Source organism: Macaca nemestrina, chromosome 11 (assembly GCF_043159975.1).
Source record: "Macaca nemestrina isolate mMacNem1 chromosome 11, mMacNem.hap1, whole genome shotgun sequence".
NCBI lineage: Eukaryota > Metazoa > Chordata > Mammalia > Primates > Cercopithecidae > Macaca > Macaca nemestrina.
This window is the reverse complement of record NC_092135.1, coordinates 47328035-47352641: the sequence shown is the minus strand read 5'-3', so window position 1 is coordinate 47352641 and position 24607 is coordinate 47328035. Positions and strand designations below refer to the sequence as shown.

The 24607-nt window shown below is 39.7% G+C and overlaps 1 protein-coding gene across 3 annotated transcripts in view; it reads right to left on the bottom strand.

Annotated features, from left to right (window-relative positions):
* LOC105492687 (LY6/PLAUR domain containing 6) overlaps positions 1 to 24607 on the bottom strand; it is a 150155-nt gene that overhangs the window by 57702 nt on the left and 67846 nt on the right. Inside the window, exon 1 of one of the 3 annotated variants that reach the window (XM_071072722.1) lies at positions 22399 to 22453. The exons of 1 other annotated variant lie outside the window; for it this stretch is intronic. The gene's annotated coding sequence lies outside the window, so the exon portion shown is untranslated. Of the gene's footprint in view, positions 1 to 16937; positions 17141 to 22398; positions 22454 to 24607 lie in introns of those variants that run through there. One more of the 3 variants, XM_071072723.1, reaches the window with a different exon arrangement.

The window sequence follows — 24607 nt, the reverse complement described above, 5'->3', positions numbered from 1 at the left end:
GGCCTCACAGAACACTAGAACTGCCTTCTAAATGTGCAGCTGAAGCACTAGCTAGGAAGCGATCTTCTGAAAGGATGTGGTGCTGTACTTTAAGATGCAGCATATGCACTGCATCAGAGTCCTCCACAGGGTGCTATGTCTCGAATAGGAAGATGACATGGGCCCCCAAAGCAAGAACAGGAGTAGCCCTGCTTATTAGCACTCCTGATAACTCACCAGGGGATTCTATGCTTCCCCTTCACAAAACTCCGGGCTCTGTAAGGTGGGAGGTCCTAGTCTCCTTACCCTCTTGCCAAAGAACTTACCAAGGGTCCCACTGAACTACAGTTACAGCTGCCACAAGGGCACCTTGGACTCTTTGTGTCCAGGGACAAACTGGCAGAGATAACTGGGCCCTAACTGGCAGGAAGAGACAGGGCTGTTTTTACCCAAGTAAGGCAGAGAGGAATACATATGAAACCCATGTGGGTGCCTCCTGATACTCCCTTACCCCACTGTAACTGAACAGACACATGCAGCAAACCCAGCCTCTGAAGGGCATGACTACAAGATTTCATTCCCCCAGGAAAGAGGATTTGGGTCACATCATTAAGTAAGCCAGCAAGACCCACCAAGGTGATAATTAGGGATACAGAGAACTCAGAGTTGGTAGCTCAGGAAGGAGAAGATGAGTACCCACTGCAGACCCCAAATTAACTGTGGTGAGGAAGGGATATAGTTTGTTGTGCTAACTTTACTATTCTGAGTTCTCTCTTAGGAAAAGCAGTCCATGGAAACCATGGAGGCACTGCTCTTCAAACTTGAGTGGAGAAAGAGGTCTTTAAGGCACAACTGTGGCAACTTTGACTCGAGATTGTTAGCTTTGTCAAACTTTTTTAGAATTACAGGTAAGGCTGGGCATGGTGACTCATGCCTATAATCCTAGCACTTTGGGAGGCCAAGTTGGGCAGATTGCTTGAACTCAGGAGTTCAAGACCAGCCTGGGCAACCTGAAGAGAAACCCTGTCTCTACAAAAAATACAAAAAAAAAATTACAAAAATTAGCCTGGCACAGTGGTGTGTGCCTGTAGTCCCAGCTTCTCAGGAGGCTGAGGTGGAAGGATGAAGCCCAGGAGGTTGAGGCTGCAGTGAGCCATGATCATGCCACTGCACCCCAGCCTGGGGGAGAGACTGAAACCCTGTCTCAAAGAAAAAAAAAGAATTATAGTTTAGTGTAAGGCCCTTCTACCCAACCCTTCCTTCTTTCTTTCCTTCCTTCCTCCCTCCCTTCCTTCTCTCCTTCATAAGGGTGAGACCTGCATTGCAGTCTGATAGCTCTCCAAGCCTTCCCCAGCTCTAGCACCATTTCCCTTAGAGATATTTCTCCGTCAGTTGCTCTCAGCGTCTGCTTCGGTCCTTCCTAATTTGCCTGTACCATCGCTAGACTTAGCCCCCTTCTTTGCCCCTAGCAAGCCCCCTGCCTTCTGCCATGTGCTTCACAGACTCCACACTAAAGAGCCGTCCTCCTTTCTCAGCTAGGCAGAGGGGGATCTATACTACTCCCTCTGCTTTCTCTCCAGGAACTGAGGTTTGGCAGCCAGTCTAAGGACGAGAGTTGATTCTGGCCCAGCTTTCCGTATTTGTTTTTGCATGGCCATTCAAAAGGATCTGCCTGACTGTGGAGCACAGACTCCTCCACATCCTACACCAAGTTGTAGGGTTCTATATATTTATACTACACAGCATGCATCCCACAAAATGTCTCTTTCCCACTGGACAGTGATAAAATCTAGAGTGTGTGTCCATCTATAAGGAACACCCACTACCAGCTCTGGCTGAATGTTGCCACAAGTGCTAGTGAGGTTAACTCTGTTGAGTTTTTAAGAAACCTCAGAAGTCTGTACTTTTATTATAAGATCACTGCATTTTCAATGTTGTAAACGGATTCAAAATTAACAAAACATAACAGGAGGACAAATGCACCCAATGACTGTTTTTGTTCCTGCCTGCCAGCTGGTGTCCACCATTCTAAACGCTCCCACAGCCTCAACATGACCTCCACAGAATGCCTCTTAAGAAGCTGAACTGCCACAATTTTAAGAAACTAAGTCATTATATTTTGGATTTTGTCCTTTCAGTTCATGGGGTATTTCATAACCTCAGGCTACTACAGAATATATTAACCTCACCAAAGAGGCAATTAATTTATTGTCTTATTCAACAAGTATTTTCTGAGCATTCAATACGGGCCAAGCTCTGTGCTAGTTATGAAGGTTCAGATTTGAATAAGAGTTGATCCTTATCCTCCAGAAAATAATAATTTAATAGGAAAGACAGAAATGTTAAAAGTATAATTTTATATTATTTGAGGCGATTTTAATACATATATTCTCTACTAAAGGCCAATGTTTTGATTTTCAAAGAATAGTACCATCTCAAACAAACAAAAATATAATGCAAATTTAAAAATACTATTTTTTAGAAACACCTTTAAACATCAGCTATTTCCAAAGAAAGATTTTAATGGATGAGAAATCTTGTCATGACAAAATTGTAGAAAGTAAGAATTTGAGAAATATTAACAGTGAGTATTAAAAATATATTAGGGAACATTTAGTAAATGTTTTAACAAATGCTTTAATGAAATCACTTTAAAATTATATCTTATTCTAATACTCTGAAATTTCTTTTTCTGAATAGTGGCATAAAACACAAATTAATCTGAGGGAAGAAAACAGGTACAATACAAGTTTCTTAACTGAACATCTACTCTATCAAAGTTCCATTGCTTATCAAGTCCTATTTCTAATTATGTAAATTTGTAAAAATACACAAACACAACACCAACTAGTTCTAGGGAAAAGTGGCCATAGATTCTGGGATTGCTAAAGAATCACCTACACATTTTAAAGATGTAAGTGGCCCCCCTTTGGCCAGTATCCCTAACTTACGCACATTTTCAATAACCTGTAAAGGTTATAAGATATGTTCTTATTGACGGTGTTGTATGGTGCAGAATGCGGAGGGACCCCAGAATTAGAGTAGACTTGGCAATTGTTCCCAATACCTCTTCTCTTCTTCTTCCCCAAAACCCACAGTCACACAGCAAATCAACTGCCAGGTACTGGTGCCACAAAGTAGATATGTGAACTTCGCTTTTCTAATGACCCTGGCCAATACTTTAAAACACACAAATTGAAACTGCTCCATGTCAGTGAGCATTGGGAGAATTTTAACAACTAGATTAAAAGGCCAATCAATAGGTAAGTCCCCAGGGGAAGTGCTAATGCCAGAGAATAGATTAACTGTTAACTGATTTCAATAATAAATGGAAAGTGCAAATCTCACAGAAATGAGGTGGAAAGGAGAATAAAATAAGCGGGAGATGAACAACTAAAAGAATTTTGGGCCAGATAAACCGTAGTGTGGTAAGTCTGTAACATAGTAGAAAGATGAACTCTTCTTTTTTCTAATTTCTCTCTCTCTCTCGTCATTTCATTTTTCTTTACACATGAGAAAATTTGGGCTGGTTTATTTATCCATGTTTCTCTATCATGTTGCAGTAAATCAGAAGGCAGAAAATGTATCCAGTAACTCACAAACTCAACCTCCTCTTTCCCCCGTCTTAGTCTCTCCTGGGCAAGGAAAGGCTGCCTGGCAGGATGTTGGCGCCATGATTACTGAGTAACAGAGGGTGTCTGGAGGACCCAGTTGGGGATTCCCAAATATCCTCGGTTTGCCTTGGGTGAGGAAAAAGCCAACTGCAGACGATACTTAAAGATGTGTTAATCCTTTATAAAGTCAAGAAGAAGGGAAAACACAAGCCCCAGTGGAGTTTTGGAGATGAGTGTAACATTCTCAAAAACAACAGAAATTCAAAAAAACATATAAATATCAGAAACCTATCAAAGTACATGATTGGTCTTAAAATTCAGTTCTGGGCTTCTAGGCTCAAAAGGTAGTATGGAGAGCATGATGAGTTAATGATTATAAAAGGAAAACACTGAACTAGCACATCATTCACAAATGAGAATTCTCCTAGAAATAATTATTCTCTACTTTCCATGTCCATTTCTGCCACAAAAGACAGTTTGGATCCTAATACGAAATTACTTTTTACATATGCTTTTTTGGCTTAAAAAAGTTGACACAGTATTTTGGCTTCCAATGATAATATCGCTCACAATGCGATATTGAAAACTGATTTCTAATCAATTGGATATAGACAGCAGAGACACTGCTGGTGTGAGAAAGCTCCCTTAGATGTATATTTATGCTGCTCTTGGACCACAGCCTACACCTGACTGATTGGCAAAAGAATCTGTAAAAGCAGGCTATTCGAGTTGAGAAACAGACTCAAGAACTCTAGAGTAGAATCAGAAAATCTGTATCAAAAAAATAAACCAAAACAGCTTGTCCGGTGGATTCTAAGGATTTCCAGGTATGGGAACTTTAAGATTAGATCATGAAAAACACAGATAAGTGTCATCTCTAAAGACCAATCCACAAAAAAAAAAGAAATAAAATTAGCTAATAAATCCTTTTCAAATGCTCAACCTTATCAGAGTTAAGGAAACGTGAAAACAATTAGATTCGATTTGTACATCTATAAAATTGGTAAAAAGGTTTTCATTTGATAATATCCTATGGGAAAAGAGAGTCTCATTTGAAAAGCAAATTAATTTATATTTTCTGGAAAGTTACTAGGCAGTAACTATTCATTTTTTAAATGTATATACTCTTTAATCCCGAAATTCCATTTCCAACAATTTTCCTAGCTGATAAATTTTGAAAGTGTATCAAGATAATACAGGTGAGAATGCACATAATCTAAATACCTGATAATAGGAGGTAGGTTCATAAAGTACAATCATACAAAAGAATATCATATAGACTTTAATGAGAAGACCATACGCTATATTATGAGAAAAAAAGATGCAAACAAGAATGTACACTAGGTCCCTTTTGTGATTTTTAAAAGGCAAATGCATAAATACACATACATATATATGTGGGCTCTGTCTAACCTTTATTTTCTTTCTTTTTTTTTTTTTTACTTATTTATTTATTTATTATTATTATACTTTAAGTTCTAGGGTACATGTGCATAACGTGGTTTGTTACATATGTATATTTGTGCCATGTTGGTGTGCTGCACCCATCAACTCGTCAGCACCCATCAACTCGTCATTTACATCAGGTATCACTCCCAATGCAATCCCTCCCCCCTCCCCATGATAGGCCCCGGTGTGTGATGTTCCCCTTCCCGAGTCCAAGTGATCTCATTAACCTTTATTTTCTTTTTTTTTCTTTTTCTTTTTTTTTTTTTTGAGACGGAGTCTCGCTCTGTCGCCCAGGCTGGAGTGCAGTGGCCGGATCTCGGCTCACTGCAAGCTCCGCCTCCCGGGTTTACGCCATTCTCCCGCCTCAGCCTCCCGAGTAGCTGGGACTACAGGCGCCCGCCACCTTGCCCGGCTAGTTTTTTGTACTTCTTTTTAGTAGAGACGGGGTTTCACCGTGTTAGCCAGGATGGTCTCGATCTCCTGACCTCGTGATCCGCCCGCCTCGGCCTCCCAAAGTGCTGGGATTACAGGCGTGAGCCACCGCGCCCGGCCGTAACCTTTATTTTCTAAACTGCATTAATCTTTGGGGAAAGAGCCAACACCAGGGGAGTGAGGGAGGTTTTAAACTTCTCATTTCATATTTCTCTATACTGTATGCATTTTCTTACCATGTATAAATATTCAAGGGCATACACGGTATTTGCTGCAAAATATGCTCAATTCCATGCTAGCTTCCCCTACTATCATTTCTTTGTCAAATACTTCCACTGTCAATCATATCATGTGAGTCAATTTGTTTCAAATTATATCCCACCCTACACTGCCAACCCATTTACTAGCAAAATGGATTTGAGAAGGCCTATAATAAAAGATTCATAGAAAGCCTGTTAAATAAAACAAGCCAATAAAATTCATGGAAAGGAAAAGGAAATAAAAAGCCCAGGCAAATGGAATAAATGGAATGCCTATGATTAAGCAATAAGCACAGCTCCAAGTTTCCTGAAGGAAAAGGCAGAAATGGAAACATGATGAGTGATGTCACTCTTGTTGTCTGGAAAAAGACTTCATGCCTATTTATTTTTTTAAAAAAATACACACACATTTTTACCAGGTGTTGAATTCTGAGATGTTATGCAAGACACTTTGAAAACATCTTGATTTTACAGCTTAGCCAGTGGTTCCCAAACTTGACCCTGCATCAGAGGGCTTGTTAAAACAGACTGCTGTATCCCACTCTCATTTGAGTCATTAGGTCTGTGGAATGGAGCTTGAGACTACATTTCTTACAGTTTCCTAGGTGATGCTGATGTTGCTGATCTGGGACCACACTTTGAGACACTGGGACCTTAGACCAACCATTCCACTGTACTAATCCTAATAGTTGATGACTTCATCAGTAGTTCTGCTGAAGATCTGGAGATACTCTTCACATAAGCATTTCAGTAAAACAATGAAATGTAACAGGGTGAAAGCATTTACAAACCTAATGAGGCCACATAACTTTCCTGTGATCTAACCAGAAAACAAAGATGGAACTGGAGTACACCCATACATACAAATGTATTGTACTTGCCTGGGCCCTTCATAATGCAAATGTATTACACATCACCTGCCCCTGATAGGGCTTAGACAAGAGCTCATAATACAGATTTACTGAATACTGACTCGCATGAACAACAGCCTTGTTTTATCCACACAGAAGGCTGATTTCCTGCCAACATCCAAAATACATTATAATTCAATTCAAAATCAGGAATCAATGACCTTTAGACAATCTGCACTCTTTATTTTTTTCTATTGACACAGGGAATGGAGGATTAACTGTACCAGAAATTGGCATAGGACTTTTCTCCAGAGAAGCAAGAGTTACTTTTCAGGTAAATAACCTCATTTGTTTCCCAACATCCCTGAGGGGTAAACTGCACCTTAGTCACAGCACTAGAATCCTATGTCTGAGACCATCACTTCTAACTCCTACTTGGTTCACAGTTGTCAAAAGCACTTGATGCCATAGGAAATAGCTCATGTATTTAACAATGCACCTAGATACAAATCACACACACATACAAATATTCATGTATACTGGCACCAACAACCAGCATGTTTTACAAGATTAAAAACAACCAAAAATGTATCCAACAGATACACTTATAAATGTATGCATTACACTCAAAAAAGAGAAAAATGAGAAAAGAACTTTTACAAAACTAGAAGTATTCTGAGACCCCTAAATTTCAGTAAGTTTTACTAGTTTCTGACAGTTCAAGTCAACAAACTTCAGCTAAGCACCTACTGTATGCCAAGTGCAGTGTTAAGAGATAGGAACCGGGGATTAAGATGGCACATAGGAGGCAGGACTAGCTTGCAGCTTCTGCTCAGAGGGACACAGCAGTGTGTGGTGATGCACATCATGACCTTTTGCTCCAAGAACTACTGCAGGAACACACCAGGGAAGCCAAGAGAATCCACAGGCCCTTTGAAGGAAATGGAGAAATGGATCACTGCTGCAGGCCCCCTGAAATGCCGAAAAACTGTGAGTCTGCTGCTTGCTTTCTCGATGGCTCATGGTCTGGGGCAAGTTCTCAGCCCTGGTCACTGGCTGCCTGGAAATAGACTTGGTGCTATTGTTGGTGGGGGGCATGGTAGGAGTGAGACCAGCCTTTAGGACTGCCAGCCGTGTGGAAGCAGGGCGAGCTCAGTGACTGCCAGCTTTCCCCCACTTCCCTGGCAACCTATATGACTCAGAAGCAGCAGTCATAATCCCTCTGGGAATATAATTCCACTGGACTGGGAATCACACTCCCATCCCCCACAGCAACTGCGACAAGCCCCACACAAGGAGATGCTGAGCTCAGACACGCGTATCCCTGCTCCAACCTGGTGGTCTTTCTCCACCTGCCCTGTTAGCCAAAGACAAAGATCATAATCTCTTGGAAGTTCTATGGCCCTGCTCACCACCTGAGAAACCTGAATACGTAACCAGGTGTCCCTAGGGCAAGTGTGCATCCTCTCCCTATAGGACTGCAGCTAATGTGCTCTTGAAAGCGCCACCTCCTGACTGGAGGCCAACCAACACAAAACCAGTGCACTAAACAAAAACACAACCAAGGACTCTCAGAGCCCACATCACTCCCCTGCTACCTCCACCAGAGCAGGTGGTGGTATCCACAGCTGCAAGACCTGAAGATGAATTACATCACAGGACTCTTTGCAGACACTACATAGTACCAGCCCAGAGCCTTGGAGCTCTGCTAGGTGGCTAGACCAAGAAGAGGAAAAACATTTACTACAGTGTGGCTCTCAGGAAGCCCCATTCCAAGGGGAAAAGGGAGAGCACCACATCAAGGGAGCACCCCACGGGCCAAAAGAATCTGAACAGCAGCCCTTGAATCCCACATCTTCCTTATGACATCACCTACTCAAATAAGAAAGAACCAGGAAAATAATTCTGGTAATATGATAAAACAAGGTTCTTTAACACCCCCAAAAGATCATACCAGCTCACCAGCAATTAATCCAAACCAAGACAAAATCTCTGAATTACCAGAAAAAGAATTCAGAAAGTCGACTATTAAGCTAATCAAGGAGGCGTCAGAGAAAGGCAAAGTCCAACTTAAATAAATCAAAAACATGGTACGGAATACAAAAGGAAAATTCTTCAGTGAAATTGAAGAGCATAAATAAAAAACAATCACAACTTCTGGAAATCAAGGACACACTTAGAGAAAAGCAAAATGCACTGGAAAGTCTTCACAACATCATCAAATGAACAGAAGAAAGAACTTCAGAGCTTGAAGACAAGGCTTTCAAATTAACCCAATCTGTCAAAGACAAATAAAAAATTTTAAAAAATGAAAAAAGCCTCCAAGAAATTTAGGACTCTGTTAAACATCCAAATCTAAGAGTAATAGGTGTTCCCAAGGAAGAAGAGAAATCTAAAAGTTTAGAAAATATATTTGAGGAAATAATCAAGGAAAACTTCCCAAGTCTTGCTAGAGATCTAGATATTCAAATACAAGAAGCTAAAGAACACCTGGGAAATTCAACGCAAAAAGATAGTTGCCTAAGCACGTAGCCTTCAGCTCACCTAGAGTCAAGATGGAAGAAGAATCTTAAGAGCTGCGAGGCAAAAGGATCAGGTAACCTATAAAGAAAAACATATCAGATTAACAGCCAATTTTTCAGCAGAAACCCTAAAAGCTAGAAGGGATTGGGGTCCTATTTTTAGCCTCCTTAAACAAAACAATTATAAGGCAAGAATTTTGTATCCAGTGAAACCAAGCTTCGTAAATGAAGGAATGATAGTATTTTCCAGACAAACAAATGCTGAGAGAATTCACCACTACCAAGCCAGCACTACAAGAACTGCTAAAATGAGCTCTAAATCTTGAAATGAATCCTTGTAATACACCAACATAGAATCTCCTTAAAGCATAACTCTCATAGGACCTATAAAACAATAACACAATGAAAATAAAAAACAAGGTATTCAGGCAACATATAGCACATTGAATAGAATAGTACCTCACATCTCAATATTAACATTAAATGTAAATAGCCTAAATGCTCTGCTTAAAAGATACAGAATGGCAGAATGGATAAGAATTCATCAACCAAGTTTCTGCTATCTTCAGGTGACTCACCCAACATATAAGGACTCACAGAAACTTAAGGAAAAGGGGTAGAAAAAGATAATCCATGCAAATACATACCAAAAGCGAGCAGGAGTAGCTATTCTTATATCAGCCAAAACAAACTTTAAAGCAACAGCCGTTAAAAAAGACAAAAAGGAACATTATATAATGATAAAAAGAACTAGTCCAACAGGAAAATATCACAATTCTAAATATATATGCACCTAACACTGGAGCTCCCAAATTTATAAAACAATTACAACTAGACCTAATAAATGAGACAGATGGCAACACAGTAAGAGTAGGGCACTTTAATACTCCACTGACAGCAAGGACATCAAGACAGAAAGTTAACAAAGAAACAACAGATTTAAATTATAACAACAAATGGACTTAACAGATATTTACAGAACATTCTACCGAACAACTGCAGAATATACATTCTATTCATCAGCACACGTAACAGTCTCCAAGATAGACCATGTGACAGGCCAAAAAACAAGTCTCAGTAAATTTAAGAAAATCAAAATTATATCAAGTACTCTCTCAGACCACAGTGGAATAAAACTGGAAATCAACTACAAAAGAAACCCTCAAAACCATGCAAATACATGAAAATTAAATAAACTTCTCCTGAATGATCATCGGGTCAACAATGAAATCAAGATGGAAATTTAAAAATTCTTTGAGCTGAATGATAATCGTGACACAACCTATCAAAACCTCTGGGATACAGCAAAAGCAGTGCTAAGAAGAAAATTCATAGCATTAAATGCCTGCATCAAAAAGTCGGAAAGCACACAAATAGACAATCTAAGGTCACACCTCATGGAACTGGAAAAACAATAACAATCCAAACCCAAACCCAGCAGAAGCAGAGAAATAACAAAGATCAGAGCAGAACTAAATGAAACTGAAACTACAACAAAAAAACACAAAAGATAAATCAAACAAAAAACTGGTTCTTTGAAAAGATAAATAAAATTGATAGACCATTAGTGAGATTAACCAGGAAAAGGAGAGAAAATTCAAATAAGCTCAATTAGAAATGAAACAGGAGGTATTACATCTGATACCATAAAAATACAAATGATTATTCTAGGCTACTATGAACACCTTTATGGACATAAACAAGAAAACCAAGAGGAGACGGATAAATTCCTGGAAATATACAACTCTCCTAGATTAAACCAGGAAGATATCTCTGAACAGACTAACAACAAGCAGTGAGACTGAAATGGTAATAAAAAAATTGCCAACAAAAAAAAAAGTCCAGGACCAGACAGATTCACAGCTGAATTCTATCAGACACTCAAAGAATTGGTACCAACCCTGCTGACACTATTCCAAAAGATAAAGAGGGAATCCTCCCTAAATCATTCTATGAAGCCAGTATCAGCCTAATACCAAAACCAGGGAAGGACATAACAAAAACAGAAAACTATAGACCAGTATCCCTGATGAAGATAGATGCAAAAATCCTCAACAAAATACTAGTGAACCAAATGCAACAGTATACCAAAAAGATAATTCACCATGATCAAGTGGGTTTCATACCAGGAATGGAGGAATGTTTTAATATACACAAGTCAATAAATGTGATACACCACAAAAATAGAATTAAAAACAAAAATCACATGATCATTTCAATAGATGCAGAAAAGGCATGTGACAAAATCCAGCATCCCTTTATGATTAAAAACCTCAGCAAAATTGGCATAGAAAGAAATATCTTAAGGTAATAAAAGCCATCTACAACAAACCCACAACCAATATTGCACTGAACAGGGAAAAACTGAAGCTTTCCCCCTCAAAAAGCTGACTGAAACAAGACAGGATGTCCACTTTCACCACTTCTATTCAACATAGTACCGGAAGTCCTAGCAACAGCAATCAGACAAGAAAAAGAAAAGGCATCCAAATACAGTAAGTCAAACTGTTGCTGTTTGCTGATGACATGATCATATACCTAGAAAACCCCAAAGACATCTGAAAAACTCCTAGAAATGATCATGAATTCAGGAAAGTTGCAGGATACAAAATAAATGCATACAAATCAGTAGCTCTGCCACACACCAACAGTGACCAAGTTGAGAATCAAATCAAGAATTCATCCCCTTCCACAACAGAAAAAAAAAAAAACCAAAACAAAAAAAAACCTTAGGAATATACCTAACCAAGAACATAAAAGACCTCTACAAAGAAAACTATAAAACACTGCTGAAAGAAATCATAAATGACACAAGCAAATGGAAACACATCCCATGCTCATAGATGGGTAGAATCAATGTTGTCAGTACCATACTGAAAAAAGCAATCTACAAATTCAATGTAATTCCCATCAAAATACCACCATCATTCTTCACAGAACTAGAAAAAGCAATCCTAAAATTCATATGGAACCAAAAAAGGGCTTGCATAGCAAAAGCAAGACTAAGCAAAAAGAACAAATTTGGAGGCATCACATTACCTGACTTCACACTATAAGGCCACAGTCACCAAAACAGCATGGTACCAGTATAAAAACAGGTGCTCATAGACCAATGGAATGGAATAGAGAACCCAGAAATAAAGCCAAATACTTACAGCCAACTGATCTTCGACAAAGCAAACATAAACATAAAGTGGGAAAAGGACACCCTATTCAACAAATGGTGCTGGGATAACTGGCTAGCCACATGTAGAAGAATGAAGCTGGATCCTCATCTCTCACCTTATATAAAAATCAACCCAAGATAGATCAAAGACTTAAATCTAAGACCTGAAACCGTAAAAATTCTAGAAGATAACTTGGAAAATAACCCTTCTAGATACTGGCTTACATAAAGACTTCATGACCAGGAACCCAAAAGCAAACGCAACAGAAACAAAGATAAATAGATGGGACTTAATTAAACTAAAAAGCTTCTGCATAGCAAAAGAAATAATCAGCACAGTTAACAGACAACCCGCAGTATGGAAGAAAATCTTCACAATCTATACATCTCAAAAGACTAATATCCAGCATCTACAAGGAACTCAAACAAAACAGCAAGAAAAAAAACAAACAATCCCATCAAAAAGTGGGCTAAGGACATGAATAGACAATTCTCAAAAGAAGATACACAAACGGCCAACAAGTATATGGAAAAATGCTCAGCATCACTAGTCATCACGGAAATACAAATCAAAACCACAATATAATACCAACTCACTCCTGCAAGAATGGCCATAACCAAAAAATAATAGATGTTGGCGTGGATGCCAAGGTGAAAAGGGAAAACGTTTGCACTGTTAGTGGGAATGTAAACTAGTACAGCCACTATAGAAAACAGTGTGGAGATTCCTAAGGGAACTAAAAATAGATCTACCATTTGATCCAGCAATCCCACAGCTAGTTATCTACCCAGAGGAAAATAAGTCATTATACGAAAAAGATATTTGCACAGGCATGTTTACAGGAGCACAATTTGTAATTGTAAAAATATGGTACCAGCCCAAATGCCCATCAGTTAACATGTGGATAAAGAAAATGTGATACACACACACACACACACACACACAGACACACACACACCATAGAATACTATTCAGCCATAAAAAAGAACGAAATAATGGCATTTGTAGCAAACTGGATGGAACTGGAGACTATAAATCTTTTTTTTTTTGTCTTAAGTTCTGGGATACATGTGCAGAATGTGCAGGTTTGTTACATAGACATGTGCCATGGTGATTTGCTGCACCTATCAACCCGTCATCAAGGTTTTAAGCCCCTCATGAATTAGGTATTCAGAGACTATTATTCTAAGTGAAGTAACTCAGAAATGGAAAACAAAACATCGTATGTTCTCACTCATATGTGGGAGCTAAGCTATGAGGATGCAAAGGCGTAAGAATGATACATTGAACTTTGGGGACTCGGGGGAAGGGGTGGGGGGTGGCAAGGGATAAAAGACTATCCCGTGGGTACAGGGTACACTGCTCAGGTGATGGGTGCATCAAAATCTCAGAAATCACCACTGAAGAACTTACTCATGTAACCAAACACCACATGTTCCCCAAAAACCAACTGAGATTTAAAAAATTAAAAATTAAAATAATACTAAAAATAAAAGAGCTGGGAATAAACATTGGATACAAATCCTACTTTCATGGCACTTACAAGTATAATGAGGTAATACTCTTAAAGTAGAGATTTCCACCAGATATAGAAAATTTATATGTGGAAAAAGATAGGGAATATGAGATGCATGGATACAGAGTACCATCAATGCTCGAAGAATGGACACTTAACCCCACCTGGGGCTCACAGGGGGCTTCCTGGAGATGACACAGAGGCCTTCCAGATGAACAGAAATCAGCTGCAACAAAGACAGAGGGGAATGGTGAAGGCTCCTGTGCCTGGCACTTCTGCTTACATATCCCAAATCCAATCACTCCTTCTTTATTATGAATAGAAAAATTTTGTTCAAGGTAACAAAATTTTTACCAGCCTGACCCAAAATACACTTCCCAGAATTCCATACAGGTGGTCATGTGGTGCATTCCTGACCAATGAGATGTAAGAGGAAGCCACTATATGGATCCATACAGATGGTCATATGGTGCATTCCTGATCAATGAGATGTAAGTGGAAGCCACTAGCAGGCCTTCCAAGAAACCTTTGCATTGGACTTTTGCTTTTCCTTCTTTGTCCTCCAGCCTTCTAGCTGCCTGAAATACAGACAAGAAGCCCAAAGGCATGGCTGTCATTTGGGGGAGCATGAGGTACAGAAAGATGAAATGAGACTAGCATCCCAGAGCTTTCACACCTGCTTTTGGCTACCCACTACCAGTCTTCATATTAATGAGAAAAGTAAATCCCAGTTTAGTTAAGCCCCTGGAGTGAGGATCCATCTAGATATATACAAACAAAAACCCATCTCATATACATAGTACATTTAAGCATTACTATTTGGTGGCATATGCTGGAGAAGGCCCCAAGTTTTAGATAACTGAAAGCAAACTTTCTGAATCTTTCACTCTTATCAAAATGGAAATTAAGGATGCCCTGACACTTTTGTAAAATGCTGCTATAATTAAGTGGCAAACGCTATTACAATTGTGTTACCAGGAAGTTTATATACGACATTTAGTCAAGAACTAACACAATTACAATGGCTAGCAACATTTGCAGTTTCCTCCAAAAAAGTTCACATGACTATATAATCCCAGGGTTTAAACAGCATTCGTTTAAACAATACTTGTTCCTCTCTCATGCTCCGGAAAGACACTGAACTATAAACACACCAACGCGGCATTCACTCACACACACACCCTGCCCCCATCCTTTTATCGTTTTCTCACATACAGTCACCAGTCCCAACAACTGATGTTGCTCTCCATTTGCTACATAAACAGCCATCTGCGACCTATGGTCAGCAGGAAACAATTCAAGCATTCTCAAATCCACATCTTCACTACCCCTGTAACAATGGGAAGAGCCGGGTAACCCAGGAGGGTGGAGTAAGCAGCAAGAAGTGCTCAGACAGTGGACACACTACTGCTGCTTCTGCCCACGCAGGACACACATCACTAGCTGTTCTCGCAGGTGTAAAAGCACCAGGCCATTGTGCTGAGACTTCCCACTGCCAGGACACTCTCTCCAGCTGCAGTGTGCTGGGAAGGACCCAGCTGCTCCCCTCCGACAGTCACACAGGCTTTTCCACCCTGCGTCTGTGGGTTGTCAGCTGGAGGGTTTTGTGGACCAGTAAAAGTGTGGTCCAACAAAGCTTTGCCAATGCTGTGTTTTTCTTAAAATGAGCATCCAAATAAAGCAACAATAAAGGACAAAGCCTTATTAGACATAATGTTCCCAACCACCCTTTATTGGGAAGATTTATCCTTTTATTATGAAGGATTCTGTTCTTCCCATTTTGGGTGTGTTAGACTGTCCTCTAAGTCTCTTTATGTCCCTCTAATGATTTTATTTAATTTATTTCATTATGTACTTATTTTTATTTATCCACATACTTATTTATAATTTATATATTTTATAATTTATCATTTATTTTTTGTTTTTGTTCCACTTTTATTTTTATATTTTTTATACGTTTTTGGTCTGTATTTTAAATTTCTTTTTCCACTTGATCTTCTGGGCCAATAGTTTACTCCAGTGGCCCCTATATCCCACAGGTTTCTTGACCTTTTTGAGGGCATGATCCCTTTAGTGGTGTAATGAAAGCTAGGGACCCTATCCCAAAAATAATGCGTTTAAATGTATAAAGTGAAACCCATAGGATTACTAAGGAAACCAATCCTATTTAAGTATCAAAATACTAAAATGCACAAACTCAATGACATGTGCTTTTATTATGACATTAAATACCAAGCTCTAGTGGTGGTACTATGAACAATTATAACTTTAGGCTCTGATGAACATAAATGATATTCAAATGTCTGAAACGACTGTAATACTATATGAAAATATTTTTGATTTCTATTGCTGACAAAGTTACAGGTACGAATAACATTGTTGCAGTTTCATTAGAAGAAAATGAAAATAGCCGGGCACGGTGGCTCAAGCCTGTAATCCCAGCACTTTGGGAGGCTGAGACGGGCGGATCACAAGGTCAGGAGATCGAGACCATCCTGACTAACACGGTGAAACCCCGTCTCTACTAAAAAATACAAAAAGCTAGCCGGGCGAGGTGGCGGGTGCCTGTAGTCCCAGCTACTCGGGAGGCTGAGGCAGGAGAATGGCGTGAACCCGGGAGGCGGAGCTTGCAGTGAGCTGAGATCCGGCCACTGCACTCCAGCCCGGGTGACAGAGCGAGACTCCGTCTCAAAAAAAAAAAAAAAAAAGAAGAAGAAGAAAATGAAAATAAAGATGCATTTTTTTACTTCCAAATTAAATGTTGTATTCTACTATAATTCATAAACAGGAAATTTCCACCCCGGCCTAACACCACTGCTTGATTTTTTTTAAAACACCTTCCTCTTCATTCTCCATTCAACTACATAACTGCATACATACATGATATATCATTCTGGCATAGTGGCAAATGTCAATGAATAAAGGAAGTCATCTTCTCACCTTGGTCCCCAGCCGTCCCTCTGCCTCCTCTCTGGAGGTAATCTCTTAGCAATTTCTTGGGTATCTTTTCCATATATTGAATGTCTCATTTTTACACTATTTGTTTAAATTCTAGAAAACTTATTTTTTGCAACGGAACTATTTTATACCTTTTTGTTAGGATTAAACCTTCTCCTCTATCCATTCTGTTTGACTTGCACCACTTACCTTCTGCTTATTATTTTCTGGTGGCTGAGTTCCCCTTATGTTGGTTTCCAGGCTTCTCATGGTTCTATTCGCCCTCAGAGTTCAATTCAGGTCAAACTATTTGGGCACTCTGAACAGCAACAACCTCATGAGAGGGGCTAGGGCTGGAGCAGGTCTAGCTGCCTGTCCTTTGTTGAGGTCTCCAGGAAAGCTTCTCTGCTACCCCTATCCCTTCCCCACTCCAGCCTCCTCAGTAACAAGAAAGTAAGGAAAGCAGCCTCCCTCTGAAAATCTGCTGGAAACACTTTCAGGACAGCCAGGAGACAAAAACAACAAAGCGCATGCGCACGTACACACACACACACACACACACACACACACACACATACACACACACACAGACACACACACACACATACACACACACACAGAGCCATCTTTGCTATTCCCATCATCTCATAAAGGATAATCTTCTACAATAGGAAAAACAGAACTTTATAACAAAAGAACAAATCTTCCCATGAAAAGGCAATTTTCATATCACAGCCAAGCAAATAATAGAGAAAAAGGAGTATATGAAAGAGAGACAGAGAGAGTAACTGAAGAAATAAAAGAGGAAAAATTCCTTTTTTTTTTTGGAGACAGAGTCTCGCTCTGTTGCCCAGGCTGGAGTGCAGTGGCGCGATCTTGGCTCACTGCAAGCTCCACCTCCTAGGTTCACGCTATTCTCCTGCCTCAGCCTCCCTACTAGCTGGGACTACAGGTGCCCGCCACCACACCCAGCTAATTTTGTATGTGTGTTTTTTTAGTAGAAATGGGGTTTCACTGTGTTAGCCAGGATGGCCTCGATCTCCTGACCTCGTGATCCGCCTGCCTCGGCCTCCCTAAGTGCTGGGATTACAGGCGTGAGCCACCGCGCCTGGCCAAATTCCCTACTATTTAAAAAGACTTCAGTTGGCATAAGAAGTCTCATCCAACTGAACTGAAAGAGCTCATCCAGTTCCAGGTTAAGAATAGATTATAAAAGACTTCTATCAATCCAAACTATGGTACTTGCTAGAATAGGAAAAAAAAAAAAAAGCTATTGTGTTTCCATGTTTATCTTGTAATCTCTCATCTTACCATGTTCCCTCTTTAATTCTAGTTAGTTGTTTTTTTCTTAATGGAGTTTCCTGGGTTTGCTAAAAATAATCATCAGCACAGAGAAGAAATTTTATTTTTTTCAATATCGACTTCTTCCTTGTCTTATATTTTCTAGAACCTCCAAAGGTCTGTTAACAAATCGTGATAACTATCTTATTTCTGCTTTTACTGAAAAATCCTGAAAGCTCCTAGATAAAAGTAACAACTTGCCTACAACGGAAAAGTCATTAGACTGGCATCACACTTCATCTGCACACTACTTACAGAAAAGAACCGCAGTCCTAGACTTCTATACTCATACAAGACACCATTCAGCTCTCCGAGTAAAAGCAAATTCTGAAGGTAATTGAACAACTGCAATAATATCAGAGTTAATAATTCTATAGCACTTATTCAGTGCCAGATTCTCGTCTAAGCGCTTCACTTATTGTGGTAGTTTGTCTACAAATGTGGCTATGATTAATTCCTTCCCTCCCTCTCTACTTGTTCCAGTCCTCCAACTCAAGGTACAGTCTATTCTTCCACCTCATAGGATATGGCTGAAGCACTGCTATACCAGTTCTGGGCCAAGACATTATGAAGACCAGCAGTTTTCTGCCTCTGGGAACTCTGAGTTAGCAGGTAAGAAATCCAGGTTACTCTGATGGAGACAGAGGCCTCATTGAGGAACACTGAGACAATAAATAAAAAAACCATCTGGGACTCTCAGCCCAGCTGACCCTTTAGATGACTCCAGCCACTGCTGCTATCTAACTCCAACCATGAAAGCCCCCAAGCAAGAACTTCCCAGCTAAACCCAGCCAACTCATAGATCCATGAGAGATAATAATACATTGTTGTTACACTGCTGTTTTAAGGTAGTTCATTATATACTGTTGGCCCTCCATATCCACAGGTTCGACACCGATTAAGTCAACCAATCACAGATAGAATATATTTTTAAAACATAAAAAATACAGTATAACAACTGTTTGCATGGCATTTACACTGTATTATGTATTATAATATAGAAATGATTTAAAGCATATAGGAGGGTTGCAAAGGTGATATGCAAATACTGAGCCATTTTACATAAGGGACTTGAGCACTTGTGGATTTTGGTATGGGAGGGCAGAGGGTGTCCTGGAACCAGTCCCCCACAGCTACTGAGGGACAATGCAGCAATAGATAACCAGAATGCATATATTAACTCATTTCATCTTCATAAAGTTCCTGTAAGGTCTCTGTTCTTAGTATTCCCATTTTACACTTAAGGAGACTGAGGCCCAGAGAAGTTAAATAACATTCTCAAGATTATACAGTCAGAAAGAAAATCTTTGGAATAATGCAGAGGTTCAATAGTAAATCAACCCCAGGCTTCATCTGAGGAAAACATCAAGAAAGACTCTAATGCAACAAAAATAAATCAGGGCAGAGATCCCAGGGAGAGGGGAGGGGAAAGGAGAAAAGAGTGGTGAGAAGGGTATCTTGCAAATACATTATGAAATCTAAATGGATAATGATACCATGACTGAGAACATGTAAGTAAATATTAAAGATTTCTGAAATAAGAGGCAAACTTCAAGGATATAGTAATACTCAAGAACAAAGGAAAACATAGGCATTAGGAAGAAGCAGGGCTGCAGGCAGGAGGGGGAGAAAGAAGAGCATTCTGAAGTTCTTGGTGTGACTTTCCATAAAATATAAAGGAACAAAAGTGACTCAAGTAGAAAACTGAATAGACCAGTTACCACAGGAAAGACAGAAGAGATTTTCTACCACTAAGAGGAAAAAAAAAAAAAGCAGACAGCAAAAACAGTTGATTTCATGGATAGGTCTATATAACAAAGGACAGAAATGTTGTTTAAATTATTCAAGACAACAAAAACATAGGGAAAATCCCCGAGTCCATTTTATGAAACTGGTTTGGCCTTAAAACCAAAACTGGTAAAGGCAGTACAATAAAAGAAAACTACAGAGAAATCTCACTCGTAAATATTTGCTAAAATTCTAAATAAAACATTATGAAGTAAAACCCAAAACTATATCAAATGAATATCGTCAATGATCAAACGAGGACGACTCCAGAAAGGCAGTTTTCACATCAGCAAATCCATTACCATCATTCATGAGAGCAACAAATGCATGGAGTAAAAGTGGTTGGTTACATCAATAGGTTCTAAAAAAGCATTTGGTGAAATTCAACAGCCATTTCTAATGCAACTTCAAGTAAAATAGAAATAAAAGAAACCTCTTGAATATGGATTCATCAAAAATCAATTGCAAACATCATTCCAAACAATCAAATGCCAGGAATAAGATGGGATACCTGCTGTTATCATTATAATTCAAATTGAGGGGGAAAAATAGTTTCTATAAACAGAGTAAATGAGAAGACAGAATTTTCCCTTCTTGCTAATAATATATTCATACTCCTAGGAACACCAACTCTAAAAATAAAAAGTACTCAAATCAATGAAGGAATTTAATCAGGTGGCAGGAAAAGTTTAGGGCGTTTTAAAATATCTGTAATGCAAATTGAAAAAAATTACAATAGCATTATACTGTCATTGAAAAGGAAAAGAAAAATTAAAGCATACAAATTCAAATTTCACATATACATTTAATTAGAATCCCAAAATTTTTAATGTGGATATAATACATTTTTAGGTAACATCAAATATCCAAAAATTGGCAGAAAATATTTGAAAAAGAATAATGAGGGTAGTATCATATCAGACTGAAATCCATTAAAATGAAAACATGGCATGGGAATAAACAACAGAAATGACTGATGAGCGCAGAAATCAATTCCAGTACCAACAGAAGCTTCTAGGTGACAAGGTGAGTCTTGTGATCCAAGGTGGAGAGAACAGCTTATTGATAAATGGCACATGCACAACTGACTACTCATATGGAAAAGAAAATGGCTGGTCTCCCACCTCACATCGTATTCCAAGGCCATTAGAGAGTGAGTCAGCCCTAAGCCATCAGGAAGGGCAGTCCATGAAGTATTGTTGAGTGAGAAAAGTAACATGCAAAGAATATATGTTACAATAATCTCTTCATTTTTTGGAATATCTTGTCCACCATTTTGAATTGTGAATAATGGATCCTGGGCACACGACAAATACTGCTTTGGAGGGTGACTTTTTGTAGAAAACAAAACATAAATATATACATTTATAGATGGTTACAAAAACACGGATAGAAATGTGGACATCTACAAACCAGGCTGTTCAACACTGGTTGATGGTGGTGAGCGCAGAGTGAGTATCAAGGGGAGGAAAGGAACAACACATAATTTTTAAAAGATATGTACAATAAGTACAAAATGTATAATAATTTGTGAAAATCTCTTTATGCCCATGCCACACACCAGTGCATGTGTAGAGAGAGACAGAGAGAGAGACAGAGAGAGAGATGAAAGAATGAGTACCAAAATGTTATTTGTGGTCATTACAGACAGATGAAATGTCAAATAGTTTTTACTTTATATGATCAAAAAAACAAATTTCATTATCAAATATACTGAAATTATAAAATATAAATGCATGGGTGTAAATTTAGTTTTAACATATATCCAAAATGGATTCCAAGTTGGTGGGTTTTCCTATTATATTTTGAGGAGTTTAAATACGGTGGAGAGTAAAAGCCCATGGCACAGTGCCTGACACACAGAATAATGATTGCTCCTTTTACTACTATTTTCAGAGGTCCATGATCACCTGTTGACAACTCTGTCTACTTGTACCAAAAGTATCGCCTCAGGGACCCAGAGGGGAGGGAAGTTTCTAGAAGCACTAATGGCTCTAAAATCACCTCCATCCAGAGGAAAACAAGAATATGGGCTGATTTTCTCCACAGGACTGTGCAACAACAGGAGATGACATTATTGGGAGCTGAGAGTTGAAGCAAAAACATTAGTTTCTGACTTTCCAAACAGAAGGTCTTAAGTCCTCTTGTCATCCAGCTAGATATGTGACAGTGTAAGCTAATGACCACATTTTATATTTGAGACTGTCGAGCTGCCCAATTTGTAAGCGGGCTTTGTCTAGTATCTCCCTACCTCTATCAGCAGGTCTAGAGAGCCCTTCCAGTCTCATCTGGCACCTTGGGATTCAAACCCCACCACAAAGGACAGCAAATTGCCTTGTCACTGCCCTATCTTTTTGGCAGTCAGTGTTTCAAAGCTAATAGATGGTAATGGATTCCAGGAGAACTTAGAAAACCCTCTGGTTAAAATGCTTTGTAAAATGTCTCCAGTCTCTCTAGCTGGGGAAAGCTAATCTCTTCTTCTCTCACGGTACAGAGCAACCCAGATCCCTTAATCTTCCTCAGATTTGTGCATAATACTTACCCTCTGATGTTTAAGTAATACAGTCCAAAAAGGCAGCTCCTTAGTGCACCACGGAGTCAGTAGCCTGCGCACAGGGCAGGAGGACCACATTTGGCTCAAGCTCCATCTTGGTGAGGCTGCCCTGTCCACTCCGCTTTTATGCCCCTTAACTCAGTAGGCCTTAATTCTTGATAAATTGGCTCTTTAGTACCTGAAACAACAACTATGAGGCTATTTACTTTCAAAATGTATGCTTCTGTAATTGTGAGCAGAAAATACACTGTTACCGTCACACAGAGAAGAGCTTTTAATTCACACACTCACCCAAAGCCATTTATGACCACACTGACCTCAGCTGCCTGGCTGCCGAAAATGATGGGAACACAAGAATAGGTTCTAAATGGACCGTCTTCGAGCTAAATCAGCCCTCAAAATACTTCTGATGGCATCTATTTACGTGTAAAACTGAGAAGCTACAGATGCATAAATGTATTCAGATGTCTGATTATAATTACCATGAAAAAAAGCTTTTATAGATGTCACTGAGTCATTGTAACTTTGGAAGCAAGGAAAGACTTCTGTGAGATTCTGCTCAATCAGGTGAGTATATCAAAAGAACACAAGACCATACACTTCACCATGTACCTGGGCCAAAGTACAAGGATTAGTCTTTCTTTTTGAGATGGAGTCTCGTTCTGTCGCCCATGCTGGAGTGCAGTGGTGCGATCTCAACTCACTGCAACCTCTGCCTCCCGGGTTCAAGCAATTCTCCTGCCTCAGCCTCCCAAGTAGCTGGAACTACAGGCGCTCACCACCACGCCCAGCTAAATTTTTCGTATTTTTAGTAGAAACGGAGTTTCACCATATATTGGCCAGGCTGGTCTTGAACTCCCGATCTTGTGATCCAGCAGCCTCAGCTTCCCAAAGTGCTGGGATTACAGGCGTGAGCCACTGTGCCCAGCCAAGGATTAGTCTTTCTAGTGGGGTCATACATAAAGCAGTATCCTTTCAATTGACAGAAAACTTTCCCAGGGTGTCAAATTTGAACCTAATGTATTTCAAAAGAACAGATATTCGTATAGCCTCAAAAATAAATAAATAACACGTCTACATTCTGCTTATGGCAATGGGGACAACACTCTCCCATGCCATCACAGCTTCCCTGGTCCTCAGGGGGACTGGTCATCCTATGAGTTTCCAAGAGTTGAGAGAAGGGCTGAGGTATGCCAAGCATTCACAAGTCCCACTTTCCTCTTACTTGCAGTCCAAACAGAACACTGATTGATTGTTTTCTATAACCTTCTTGATTGTGCCTCTTATGGTCATGCTTAAAACACCCACACACTTGCCCTGAACATCTGGAGTTCGATCTTCCTCCACATGTTTTAACCTCTCCACCCTTATGCTATGTACTGAATTGTACCCCATAAAATTCATGGTGAAGCCCTAACCTCCACTGTGATGGTATTTGGAGATTTGGCCTTTGGGAGGTGATTAGGTTGAGACGAGTTCAGGAGAGTAGGACTCTAATGGTGAGATTAGTGCCCTATAGGAAGGGGCGCCATGGAACTGGGTCTGCCCTAACCACCCCGTCCCCATGGGAAGACACAGCTAGAAGGCAAAGGTCTGTAAGCCAAGAGGTGTGCCCTCACTAGGACCCAAATTGGCAGGCACCTTGATCTTGGCCTTCCTGGCCTTCAGAACTATGGGAAAATAAACGTCTATTGTTTGAGCCACCCAGTCTGTGGTATTTCATTATGGCAGCCCTAGCTGATTCAGGCACCAACTTCTATGGCTTCCCCCTGCTTTGTTTCTGGGCCGCAGGTGGCCCAACCATTTGTCCTGCTGAGATACATCAATTAGTTTCTATTTCCCCACCAATAGGGATACACATAGTCACATTTCCTTCTAATATACCTTCTATTCTTGCAGAAAGCTTCTGCCAGCAACACCTCTTCCTCTTATTGGAAGGGAAGTATATCACAGGCAGGGAGAACTCAGGGTCATGTCCAGCTCATCACATACCCTTGAGTGGCCCCTAAGTGTACCACAGTGAAACAGGGATCAAATATCTGCCCTTCTAGGAGCAAATCAAATAATGTATATGGAAGGCATTTTATAGATCGTGAGGGGCCCTATAGATGGGAAACATAATTACACAATCTTAGCTCCTTTTGTGGAATTGACCTCAAAGCAAAGATCGCACAGCTCCAGTAACAAAGTAAGTTTA